Raw genomic sequence first — 12,717 nt, forward strand, 5'->3', positions numbered from 1 at the left:
AAGCTTTAATGAAAAAAGGGAAGAAGAAGAGAAAATGAGATATTACACGTGAGAAAGAGAGGAAGGGAAGGAATTTTGAATTAAAAAAAAAGATTTGAAAAAAAAAAGTTTGGGAAACCCTCTGAAAATTCGAGGGGAAAGCTTATAGTTAAAATAATATAATAATAATAAAATGTACCATAAAAAAAATAAATCGGAAGTCTCATGTAGCTCAGCCTGTAAAGAGAAATATGACCTTAATCTGCACGTGTAAAAACCAAAAGTCCCGTCTTTGCCACGTAAGCGGGTGATGTAGTTCCGGCGAATCGCGACCCGAGAAGCTCGAAAGAAATTTCAGTCATAAGAGCATGGTAATCGCAATAGGGGAACTCAATTCGGGGCAAAGGAGGGTGACACGGAGCAATTCGCTTTGCGAGAGTAGCTAGACTAGAGGCCGTTCAAGCGTCGTTGGCAGGTAATCTCCTCCTCCTCTTCTGCACATGATCTCGCTGCCAGTTTTTGGTTTTCTGTTTCATGAAGAGAGCCTTACGCCATCTGCGCTCGTGCGGAAGGCCTCTGCTCCCACCTTGCTCGTTCTGAATGCGAGAATTGTCGGCAATCGACCACGCTTTTGCGGCAAGTGCAGGAGGTTGCTATGTGCCCTTAATCCACAAGTAACCAGTTTCGACAGCTTTACTCGGGGGTGCAGAACAGATTTCCTCAGTGCAACTTAGAAGTTCGTCGGCATGTTTTTGCAATTCGAAGACGTGTGGTTAGGAATGTTCAATTCAAATTCAGAAACAGCGTGGACAATTTGTATTGTACCAAGAGTTTTTCTAACCATGGACATCAAGAGTGCATGAAATTTTGTTTCACCATCGAAGAGTTGGTTTTACAATGGCAGATCTGCTGGGAGGAAGGGAGCAATGGAGGGAGGAGATATAAGAGTGTCTTAACATCAAAGGACAAAATAACCTATGAGGCCTAGGAGAAAGTGAAGGACAGAGGGGAGAGAGAGAAAGCTGTATTAACATCTATAAAAGACCAAAATGATGTATGAGACCTCTATACATCATATAAAGAAGGTAAGACATGATCATATAGTACAAATGATGATATGACCAAAAGTGAAATGCAATTCAATGAGTATATTGCTCTCCTATCCTTTAATAGATGAGCCTATCACCCCAAAATATCTCTCATGGGGGCTTTGTCAAGGGATAATAGTTTGGTGAGATGCAAGGATGGCCTTAGCTCTTTCATGACTATATTGCAAGGCCAAAGTCCTTGTGATTGAGGAGCTTGGCTCAACATAGCTTAATAGCTCTATGCTTACTCCTCTTAACAAGGATTTGGTTTCAATCCAGGTTCAAATCAGTAGGTGGATTTGGCTTTTGAGGGTTATTAAGGTGCTAGTTTTATGGCTTTACCATGGCTTTGGCTTACCGGCCTTGTTGAAATTGGGGGCTCCATACTTAAAATTGAGATTGGCTTTGTAGACATGGTTATGTCTCACATTGATACATCAAATACGATGTATGACAAAGCATAGGCTGAAAAAGAACACATTTAAGGTTAGGGTAGCTCAAAGACAATTAATATAGAATTTGAATGAATGATTGAACACTGAATATATGCAATGCTCAATGCAACAAATACGCTACCCAAAGCAAATACTAACCCTTGAACTCCCATGTCTCTAGAATCGGGGTAAAGAGTATGAGTTGGAGACTGTATTGTACTCCAATGGATCTTGAAACATAGCAGATAGTCCTTGAAGATGTTTGATAGTAGCAAATGCAGTAGTGTAAGGCTAGACCAATGTTAGATGGATAGTTGAATAGTGAGAAATAGTTTAGAATAGTTAGAGGACAGTTGTTGGAGCAAAATGCAGTTGTATGGATGATGTGGCAGGTTGTACGACTAGACGTCAGTAAATGTAGTAGTAGAAGGTTGTTAACGTGCTATATTTTGTCAGTTGTTATCTCTTGGTTGTGAGCTCTGTCAAAGTCTAACGAAGACATAGGAGAATATAAGAGTATACAGAATGCCAAAGGGGAGAGCAATGGAGTATCAGAAAGTGATGTTCATCGGAGATGGATCCTAAGTTAGTGACTACTAGTCGGAGTGATGGAAGGTGAGGAAAACACCAAACATTGATCACCAAAGAGTTAGAAGATTGAGGCGACATCAGCGGATGATGCTTGATGATGTGGGCGGAAGCAAAAAGTTACAAATGCAACAATGGAGGAGCCACCAAGAGGATAGAGATGGCTGCCAGTTACCGCTGGGTGAAGGGAGGGGCCAACATTGATAGTAGATTGCATGGAGTTGGGAAGGGTTGCCACCCATTGTTTGCTGGCTGATAGAGTATCAAATGTAGGCAGAAGGAGGCAGTTTGTGAGTTGGTGATGGTTGATGGATTAAATGCAGTAGGAGGGAGGGCGCTAGATAGCAGGTGACAGCTATGGAAAAAGGTGGAAGGCATTGGAGGAGTTGTGGGAGGTGTGGCTGCCATCACAAAGGTCGAATCACCACGTGGATGAAGATTGTACAAGAGGGGTCATCCTGAATGGTGGGCAGCTTGTCTATTTATAGATGTTGAAGGGTGCCCTAAAAAATTAGGGTTTTGGGGGACTAGTGGAACTCTCTCAAACCGCACATCAAATTTGCATGGCCCTTTAGAGTGGAATTTGATGGAGGGATTCTTGAATCTTGCATGGTTTGTTGGTATTAGCAGGGTAACGGGTGTCTTGGAGGGGCCAAGGGACTGAAGTGTCTAAAGGAAGGTGAGGAGCGGACAATAGATCTAGCTCAGAAAGGCACGATCTCATATGATGTGAGCAGAGGTGAGGACACAAAGCCTAGTGCAAAAGACTGCACTACGTCCCTTTTATTAAAGACGACATCCCTCCTAAACAATCACCTTGTTCGTTCGAGGATTGAACAAACGGTAGGCTTTTGTTTCAGAAAAATAGTCCACAAAGATTAAGAGATTAGCTTAAGGGGTGAGGTTTCCTATCTTGTCATCTAGAGTGTGCATATAAGCATGACTACGGAAGATATTGAAGTGAGAAACAATAGATTGAGAGCCAAAAAATGCCTTGTACAAAGCCTTTTTAGGGACCATCGCAGTTGGGGACATAAGTTAAGGATTTACATCGAAGTGTTAAATTTAGAGTTGAGTAGTTTGTCAATTGTGATAGCGATCGGTAGCAGTGTGGGTCTGGACTCGTCACTACCCCTGTTGGGGATTGCCTACCATTCTATTTTTCTTACTGGGGGTTACCCAACTGGGGTGGGGAGGTTCAAGTCGTGTATTTTGGCTATGTGCCTCTGTCATGAGAACATGTATTTTTGAAACCTCACTTAACATGTGGATTCATTTTTAATTACATGATTAAGTAAATGATGCACATGTGAGGTGCAACTAGGGTTAAAGTAAATTTATGAGCTTGGGACCCGAAGAAATTACGGGATGTCAAAGGAAAAAGTTGTTATAAGTTATGCTGCACAGGTACTTGGTGGTATCTGGTGCCAATTGTTGGCCTAGGTTATCCATTTAGCCATAAGTGTCAGTTGGTGACACTAGAGAAGTTGCATTTAACGGTACCTAACGCCAATCTGATGGTTAAAGATGGTGTAGAAACACTTGGGAATGGAAGTTACCTAGCCAATTTAATTATTGGCAAGTCAGTTATTTTTCTGAGCACCGAAATAATTATTAGATTAATTTTTAGTATTTAAAGACTGAAAATTAATATTTAATTATGAAAGATGCTAGAAAAACTCTTTGGGAAGGTTGCCACTTGTCAAAAATTTCCATGCAAGACTGAAAAACGTCTTTAGAGGCTGAAGAGAAGCATTTCTATAAATTCAGCTTGCAAGGGAGAGAGAGGGGAGGTTGCTGGTCTGATTTGCAGCCATTTGAGGACCTTCTGAGGGAGCTAGGGGCAAGAGAAGACCAATCAACAGTAGGAGACAGCATCTACAGGCTGTTGGGACAGGGCAACAGTAGTAAATGATTGATTTTCTTCAGTTCTTTGCATCTACATACTGTTGTGGCAGGGCAACAGCTGCATTTGACTGATTTTCAGTCATTCTTCGTGACAAAACTCTGAATTTTCTCTCTCTATAGCTTTCCCTCTCATCTCCCAACCATTTCACAGCCTTGCTCCGAAGATCTCAGCCTTTGGACACTTGGAGGCTGAGAAATTGCAAATTTCTTTGCTGTAAACCTTAATTTATTGCAGAAATTAGGGTTTAGCAGTAGTCTTGGGAAGCATGCCAGAAATTGGAAGCTCCAAGACTTGGATTCAACAAGGCTAAAGGTGAATTTCAGCTGAATTTAGGTGGAGGACTAGCCATCCATTGAATTTGGGGAATTTCCATCGTTTGTGAAGTGGGTGAAGGCCAATTGAGTGCCTGAATCAAGGGGCAAAATAGATTGAAGACTTGTTTGTCACTTTGGACAGCAAGGGGAGTTGAAATACCGAAAGGGATTGGGAGAATCCCATTGTGAGTCAACTTTTTCTTCAATAAAGCTAAAGAAATACCGAAAGGGGTGCCAATTTTGGGGCCAATCAGGTGTGTATTGTCCAAAAATAGTAGGTAAATTTGTATTTTCAGATTTGCATTTATTGTTTGCTGCTGTAATTAAGTTGTAATCAGGGATTTACCACCCTATCCGAGGAGGAAGGCTGGTTTCAGTCTCTTACCTTAGATCAATACTTCTCGTCATAATGGCCAACCTTTTGACAATGTTGACAATACTTATTCTTCTTAGGTACGTTTTGCCATCCAGATTTGAGAGTTGATTGTGTGGTTCCTTGGGGTTCACTAGCCTTGTTTTGATTTTGATTTTAAGTTGAATTTTGTTTTTCCTTGCCTTGTTGCCTCCTCTGAGAAGATGCAACGAGAGCTTTCTCTATTGAGGATGTGTTATGAAATTAATTGAACAGTTGTATGCGACTCAATAGTTGATACTCAAACTCATTAAATGTGGGCATTTGAGGCTACGAAATCGCTTGCTATACAAAATGGAACTATTTCTTGGTAGCTTGTTAAGGAAGAGGGTAACCTGATCATTAGAGGACTTAGGATTCCCAATGGTCGAGAACTCAGTGAGGAGATGTTGATACTCAGTTAACTTGACTTTTAAGTCATCCTTGTTTGGGATTTTAAAGTTTTGCAGCTGATGGATTCTATCCCGAGCCACATAGTATTCAGTCAAATGTGCCCAACGTTCTGATGCTTAGTCGAGATGTTGAAGATAAGAGTGAAACTCAAGCAATAAGCCGGCACAAGTTCGACAATAGCGGAGGTGTTATGAGCCTTCCATGAGAGAACGAGCTCGTATAGAACAAGTACAGGATTAGTTTGGGGTTTCAACCCCTGTACTAAATCTCATAGATTTTGAGAGTCTTAAGACATGTCTCATTAAGTTTGACTCGTTGAAGCGAGTCTTGTCATTAAAAACATGCTTTGTGGATGAGAAACTAGAACCATGAGGTGTTTGTGAAGGTGGATAGATGGGGTAGGGTGGAGGATAAGATGGCAGTGGTGGTGGTGGATAAGGAGGAGAGGGGGGTGAGGGTGGAATGGTAGAAATAGGCTGCTGATGTCCAAGGAGTGCTGATTGATGTGGGGATACCAAAACTGTCATAGTTTCATATGGTACCGAAGGTGGAGGTGGAGGCACTAGGACACGATAGCCTTGTGCAAATGTTAGCTGGGACTCAACATTATGACTTCATGATCCAGTAGGTAATGCCATAGAGGCAAACCGCAACACCAAATGATCCACACTCGAGTATGTTTGGGAGGCACTTCCGAAAGTGTGTGTATGGGAGGTCAAGCCTCCGTCACAGGTACACCACTCGGAAATGGGTAAGTAGAGGTTCTAAAGGTTGTGTCTAAGTGTGCAAACCCCCCCAGTGTGGTGTGTGGTGGTAAATGCGGTGCACTTAATGGATGTGGAAAGGAAGGTGCAACGAAAGATGAGAGAGGGATGGGTGGGAGTCCAAATGGATTAGTGGTAGATGTTGTGGGAAACATGGTTGATTTCTTTTGTCCATTAAAATGCATTGGATGAAGATGCACCTACTCTAGATTGACCATGAGAAACAAAATCATTTGAAGAAAAGAAAGGGAAGGAATACTTACAAGTTTTTCTTTAAGCTTTTTACCTAGTTTTGAGTTCATAAAAAAATACCTGTCTTTCTCAGTATCCAAAAACCAAACATTATTTTGAAGAGTACCTTCTTGATGAATCCAATAGAAAATACAAAATTAGTTGGTATAGAATTTGCCATAATACAGTTTGTACCTGGCATCAGAGAAAAGAAGTATCGTGGAAGTGGAGCATAATTCGAGTTAGGTTCCACTTGTAGATGGCTAGTCCGAAGTGGAGATTCCAGAGGTCGTGCAAGATCATTAGTTTTGTGCACCGAATCTAAAGGAGACAACACAGGCTTACCTTCAATCTCCTGCTGAGCCCTGTACATAAGGATGAGATCATACTCAACAAGGCCAAAATTTGATATGGTATGTGGACTCCATGGTAGTCCGATGGTTCTCCACTCATGTTAGATTGGGTAGTAGCAAGCTTGGAGGTTGGCTCTTGATTGTTTCTGTCCATGTCTGTCTGTGGAGATTGGAGCGATAGTGTGAGTGCGTTGGAAGTCATTTGACCCTTCTATTGTTTTTGCTTTTGCAGATGAGCTTTGTGATCAAAGGCCAAAGTTTCTCAGAGAGTACCTAGCTTTGATATCATATAAAGAAATGCTCTAAACCTAGAAAACACAAAACCAATTGTACGACAAAGCACAAGCTGATAACATAGAACACAAGGTTAGGGTAACTCAGAGATAGTGAACAAAATGAATAATAAGTGAATGACTACTAAATATATGATGCTCATGTAGCAAGCACACTATGTAGTGGATACTGAACCTTGAACTCTTGTATCTCTAAGATTAATGCAGAGGTTTTGAGTTGGAGAGTGTGTTGTACTTAGAAACGGATCTTTAAAACGTAGCAAGGCAGCCTCCATGTGTCAAACGCCAACAATTGCAGCTAGAGAAGATTGGATCTGATGTAGATAGGCATTAGGAGAGAGAATATGTAGCAAACACAAATCTGTAGAGGAGAGAGAAACTTGGCGACCATGTAGAAGAAAGAAACATGCAAATGCAAGCTGATTGATGTTGGGCGACAGGTGGAAATTGATGGCGATAGTGTAGATGTTGATGACAGTTGTTGTTGGAGAGTGAACGAATGCAAACGTAAGTAGGATAATGATGGTGGCAACTCCTACTGATGGCGACTGGATGTAGAAGTTGGCGTTTGTGTGTGGATGCCCTGACAGCAACAAAGACAAGCTTTTTGATGATGGCAATAGCTCTACTAGGCAGGTGATAGGTGGAAGAGGCTGGAGAATTAGGCGCCAGATGGATGCAGATTACGATGATGGGAAGCTTTGATCTGATGTCCTCTATGAACGGGATGTAGACAACAGAGATACAACTCTTGAAACCTGTAAAAGCGAGATTGAGGGAGAGTGGTGGGTTGCATGCCTGTTTATAGAAAGTTTGGGGCACAGAAACCAGGGTTTGACATGTAAGACACATTTATCCTCTAGGATCACATTTCTTTTCAAAATAATAAGTTTTCTTAATTAATTAAGTGTGTGTTGGGGCTATTTAAGTTAGGCTAATGCATTTTTAGCTCAACACCTTGGGTTGCATGCAGGGATTGACCAATCCTCTCCTTTGTATTCAACATCCTTTTTCAGTTAGTGCAGATTTCTTTCCTTCATCTCTTGCTGTCTTTCTCTCTCTTTCTCTCCGTGTTCTTGATTCTCTTCCGTTGTGCACTCTCACGTGGTATCATTGCCAAAGTGAGGATATGGAGGTTCCCCCATCAAGAGAAGACCCCCTAGGCTGAAAACACAAAATTTCATTGATTTGTTCCTTGCTGAAAACACAGATTTTTTGCAGATAACTAGTCCATATGACTCAACCAAGACATCTATAGTCTTTTCTTCATGGAGATGTAGCTGATTTCTACCCTTCGAGGCCGTCTATAACAAAACACATATTTTTGTGGGTGTTTATAGGTTTTGAAGATGTCTTACAGTTAGTTCAATGGCTTTGATGACTTTGACAAGAGATTTCTCACCACTTCTCTAACATGTGGCATAATCATCATGAACAATGAAGGTCTTCGAGCCCTTTTTTTCAGTCTCACCATTTAGAGTAGCATTTTCCTTCAGCGCCCCCCTCACTCCATGTTTCCCATAGAGCCCCTTCTACTTGCTTTAAATTGCTCCACATGGCACCATTGGTTCAAGTGCATGTTCTCCCTTCTTTATCCAAAGAGGACCGGTGAGATGGTTCCAATTATTCGCTTTGGTCTTGTAAGGTAGAATGCATACTTGACACCTTCAATATTTGGGAGCTTGTTACCCTATCTATTTCTCGTCCCATGTGGAGGATCCCCATATGGGAACCACAATGGATCATGCAACTTTTTGGGATCGTCTCAATTCTCGAGCCCAATCCTTCCTTTTAATGAGCTTATAGGATTGTGTCCTAGTGCATGTTTGTAGATTGAAGACGGTGGTGGGAGTATGGTCTAAGCCTTCATCTTTGTATTATAAAAAGATGTTTGTCCATAGGATTTCTCTTGAGAAGAAACTTTGGATGCTTAGTTCTGATGACTACCCTTCCATGAAGGATCACATGAACAATTGGAGGACATGAGGGATGAACTTGCATCTCTCGGGAGGACTATCTCTTTAGAGGATATGGCAATGTGTCTCTTGACTCAATTGTCATCTCCAAAGTTTGATGTGTTCTACATAGTCTTCTAACATCAAGGACCTAAGAGACTTCTTTGGGAGGAGCTTGCCCCGCTAGTCTTAGGGCATGATGAGTGGCTCAAAGAGGTTGGTGCCAGTGGATCCAGCTCCAGGAAGGCTTTTACAATAGGTTTGAGAGGAGGGAAGCAAAAGGCGAAGCCGAAGGCAAAGAAATAAGATGACAAGAAAGAGGATATAAAGGATACTAAGAAGCCTAAGTGCCCACATTGTAGGAAGGACAGTCATCTAGAGAAGTGTTGCCAGAAGTACCCCCATTTGAAGCCCAAGGAGGGGTCTAAGGATTCCAAAGCTACCCTAGCTACCATTGAGTCTATCTTTGTACATTTGTTCGATGAGGAGGATACCACTTTTGTTGCTTTTTCTATGGAGAAGCCTTGGCTCGTGGATAGTGGGGCTTCTTTCCATATGGCTTTCTGACAGGATTGGCTTCAGGACATGCATTCTAGAGGGGGATTTGTTGACATTGGGGCAATCCAAGACCCAATTTAGCCAATGGGAAACATTGGCAAAAGTTGTGATAAGTTATGTTGGACAAGTATTTTGTGGATGCCTAGTGACAATCTTAGTTTTAGACATTAAATGGGCTTGTAGAAATGACTTGTGGTGTCATTTGGGCTAAGAAAACTAAAATAATTAATGCCTAGACAAAGGTTAATGAAAGCTAGAACAACTTTCAAGTTCAAAGGGCTTAGTACATCAAACATGGATGGGCAATGGCCAATTTATGGGTAGACACAAGGGGATTTTAAATTTCACAATTAATTTTTTGCTGGAAATTAAAGCCTAAAGGCTGAGACTGCATTAGAATGTGTGCTGCTTGACAAAAGGGGAGAGAACTTGCCATGCAATTTGGTGGAGAGCTGATTGGAGGTTAGGTGAGGCCGAGGAAGGCCCATTCCAGCTCGAAGGACTGCTGTTGGTACATTCTATGGGCTGCCAGATTAGCTTGGAGACCTGTGACAGTAGATCACGCATGCGCAAAAGGACAGGGGCAGGAAATGCCTTCTCCACCTTGGTGAGAGGTGGCAATAGAAGATGAGGGCTAGCCAGCTGCATTGGGGTTTTAACCCCCCTTTTGAAGATGTTGGTGCCATCAGAGTTACCATTTGAAAGACTCTCTCCAGTTGATGTTCTCTCCCCTATGCTAAGTTCTCAATTCCTCTTAGCAGAATTGAAGAGGACAGCATTAAATTTTCTGTCATAAACCTTAATTTCTTCTGAATAGGGTTTTCCAGCCACCTCAAGAAGCACGCCTAAGAATTGGAAGCCTGGTGATCAGAGTAGTTGCTGCAATGGAGGAAATTACAACAGACCCGAAGGGGATTGTAATTCACATTGAAGTTGGACTGCATGCAAGTGTCCTCAGTTAATTTTGCCCAATTTGTGTCAGAATCAAGGGGCAAATTGAATCCAGATGCTGCTGATCATTTGTTACAGCCCAAGGAGCCCAAATTTGTAGAGAGATCACCTAGATCTTAGTACGCTACAGATTTGTGTAATACAAGTTAAAGAAATACACCAAGGGTTGCCAATTTTGGGGCCAATCTGGTGTCAGCTGTCCGAGATGAAAGTGGTAAAGTATTTATTTCAGATTTGTGAACTATTAGTTTGCTGTAATTAATTCTTAAATCAGGTCATCTACCACCATATCTGAGAAGGCAGGCTGGTTTCTTGCCACAATGCAGGAGTTCCATTAGACATGGATTCTGTAGATGGACCAAGCTTCAAGAGTTGAAGGCCATCGACTCTTCAGATCCTACATCGAGATTGCTGGATCTCAATGAACCTTTTTGTGGTGATTTGTGATACTGATGTAGGAGCAGGGTTGCATGCATGATCATCTGGTGGCTTATGAAAGTTAGAAACTCCAGGCAGCTGAGCTAAACTATCCCGCTTATGACAAAGAACTCTTGGCCATTGTACGTGTCTCAAAGCTCTGGCATGGTTAACCCAATCAATTATTTGAAGGTGGATCTGTAGAATGTGGGCTGATCTTGCAAGTTGTGATGATATTGATCTCACATTCATTTTCATAAGTTGTGTGGCATGAGATTCAGACTGCATGCTTTTGATTGAGTGTCATGTAGTTGGGGATGTAATCTTGAATATGTTAGAGATTGTCATCTCCTGGACAGGCATTCTTGAGAGACAGGGTGTGCATTTCCTGTCAATTGTGTGTGCTGGCAGTTCTGTACAGTCCGCAGGTGTGCCACGTGGCAGCACTGGTCAGATCGCCACATCAGCAGTGCAGTCGGACAACCTATTTTCTAGTTGGACAGTACAGTTGGCTGCAGCTGATAGCATATTTTCATCATTTTTCTTCAGGCTATCTATTGCCTGTTTCCAGCACACAGTTGGACATTCTCTGATCACAGGTTTCTAGAGTACTGATTGGGGAGACTGTTGCACATACTTTGAGGTTCATAGCCCATGAGATCCTGTGAGATCTTCGAGGTGGAGACATATGCAAACATACATTTTGTGCCCATGTACATATTTGCTTCCCTATACAACATTCTTCATTGCAGATTTTCTGTGTTCCATTGTCTCGTTCTCTCTCTCTCCTCTCTCTGTTCACTCTCAATCTTGGTCATATGCTTCCGCACCGCTTCACTCTAACATGGTAGTAGAGCATTGAAGGACTGACCAAGGGTGGACCTACTTGAAGAGGAGATTTCAGTGCGACACAAGGTTGCATTTTCACTTTGACATGGTATCAAAGCATTGAAGGACTAGACCTACCTGAAGAGGAGATTTCTGCGTGACACAAGGTTGCATTTTCAGCGTTTAAGGGCGAGTAGGAGGGATGCACATCAAGAACAAGACCGAGGCGAGCATGGGCGTGCAAGAAAGGAGCAAAGTTGCTGAAGTTGCTGGTGATTTTTGCTATTTAAGAAGGAAGAAGGTTGCGTTTTGGGCCTTTTAAGTGTAGATTTTGTATTTTCATTGCCTTCGGCAAGTGAAGGAGTGGGACAAGCGGAGAAGAACCGTAGCAAGCTGCATTTCACAGTCAGAGGGGGCTGCTTTTTGTATTTTGTCCAGGTATTTTAGGTGAAGATGTCGTTTGAGGCTGAGATAGAGTTTTACATGATTATGGACTAGAAGGTGCTTGTGTTACCGGCTCTTCCATCAAATCAAAAACTCGATGGTGAGAACTACCGCATCTGGCGTGTTATGATGCTTGCTATTCTGGAGTCACGTGATTTGGTGGAGCTTATTATGGAGGCTATCCATCATCCTTTATCGAGAGACGAGCCCAAACTCTCTGGGAGTGATAGGTTGGAGTTGGCAAAGGCTCAGGTGCACTGGGACAAACTAAATTCTCACATCTACTCGTTTTTATTTCTCTCATGCACCACAGTTGCAATCTTCTATATAGAGCATTTGACGGTGGCTTGGAAGATATGGCTGAAGCCTAATCAAATGTATAACCGAATGACCATCATGAAACGAGGTTCTTTGGGAGTGCAGATGAGGACCATGAGTGTCAACAAGTCATCTTCTATGCGGAAGCATATCAACAAGCTGAGGCAGCTTCAGATGTAGGTGCAAAACGCAAGGAATGTGATTACTTTTGAAGACATAGTGATAATCTCCTTTCACAATTATCGCCTTGTTTCAGTGGTTTTTATTTCGCCTTGATTTCCCTAGGGCAATCGGAGACTCTTCATTGGGAGGAGTTGGTTCCTATGGTCTTGGACTAAGAGGAGCAGTTTAAAGGGACCAATGCTTTCAAATTAAAGACATTGATAGGTCAGTCCTCTTAGAAGAACGAGGACTAAAAGGAGGAGGAGGACAAATCAAAGAAGGACAAGGAAAAGGAGTCCACTTGTCACATCTGTGGGAAGACAAGT

General features: G+C 42.2%; 1 protein-coding gene across 1 annotated transcript in view; it reads left to right on the plus strand.

Annotated features, from left to right (window-relative positions):
• Nucleotides 1-294: 294 nt before the first annotated feature.
• The window catches only part of LOC148038056 (PRA1 family protein B5-like), a 29,413-nt gene continuing 16,990 nt past the window's right edge, over nt 295-12,717 (plus strand). The window contains exon 1 of the mRNA XM_087668429.1: nt 295-454. The gene's annotated coding sequence lies outside the window, so the exon portion shown is untranslated. The remainder of the gene's footprint in view (nt 455-12,717) is intronic.

The sequence above is a fragment of the Lygodium microphyllum genome, chromosome 3 (assembly GCF_053477565.2).
Source record: "Lygodium microphyllum isolate KBCC chromosome 3, Lygodium_microphyllum_v1.1.10, whole genome shotgun sequence".
NCBI classification, from domain to species: Eukaryota; Viridiplantae; Streptophyta; class Polypodiopsida; order Schizaeales; family Lygodiaceae; genus Lygodium; species Lygodium microphyllum.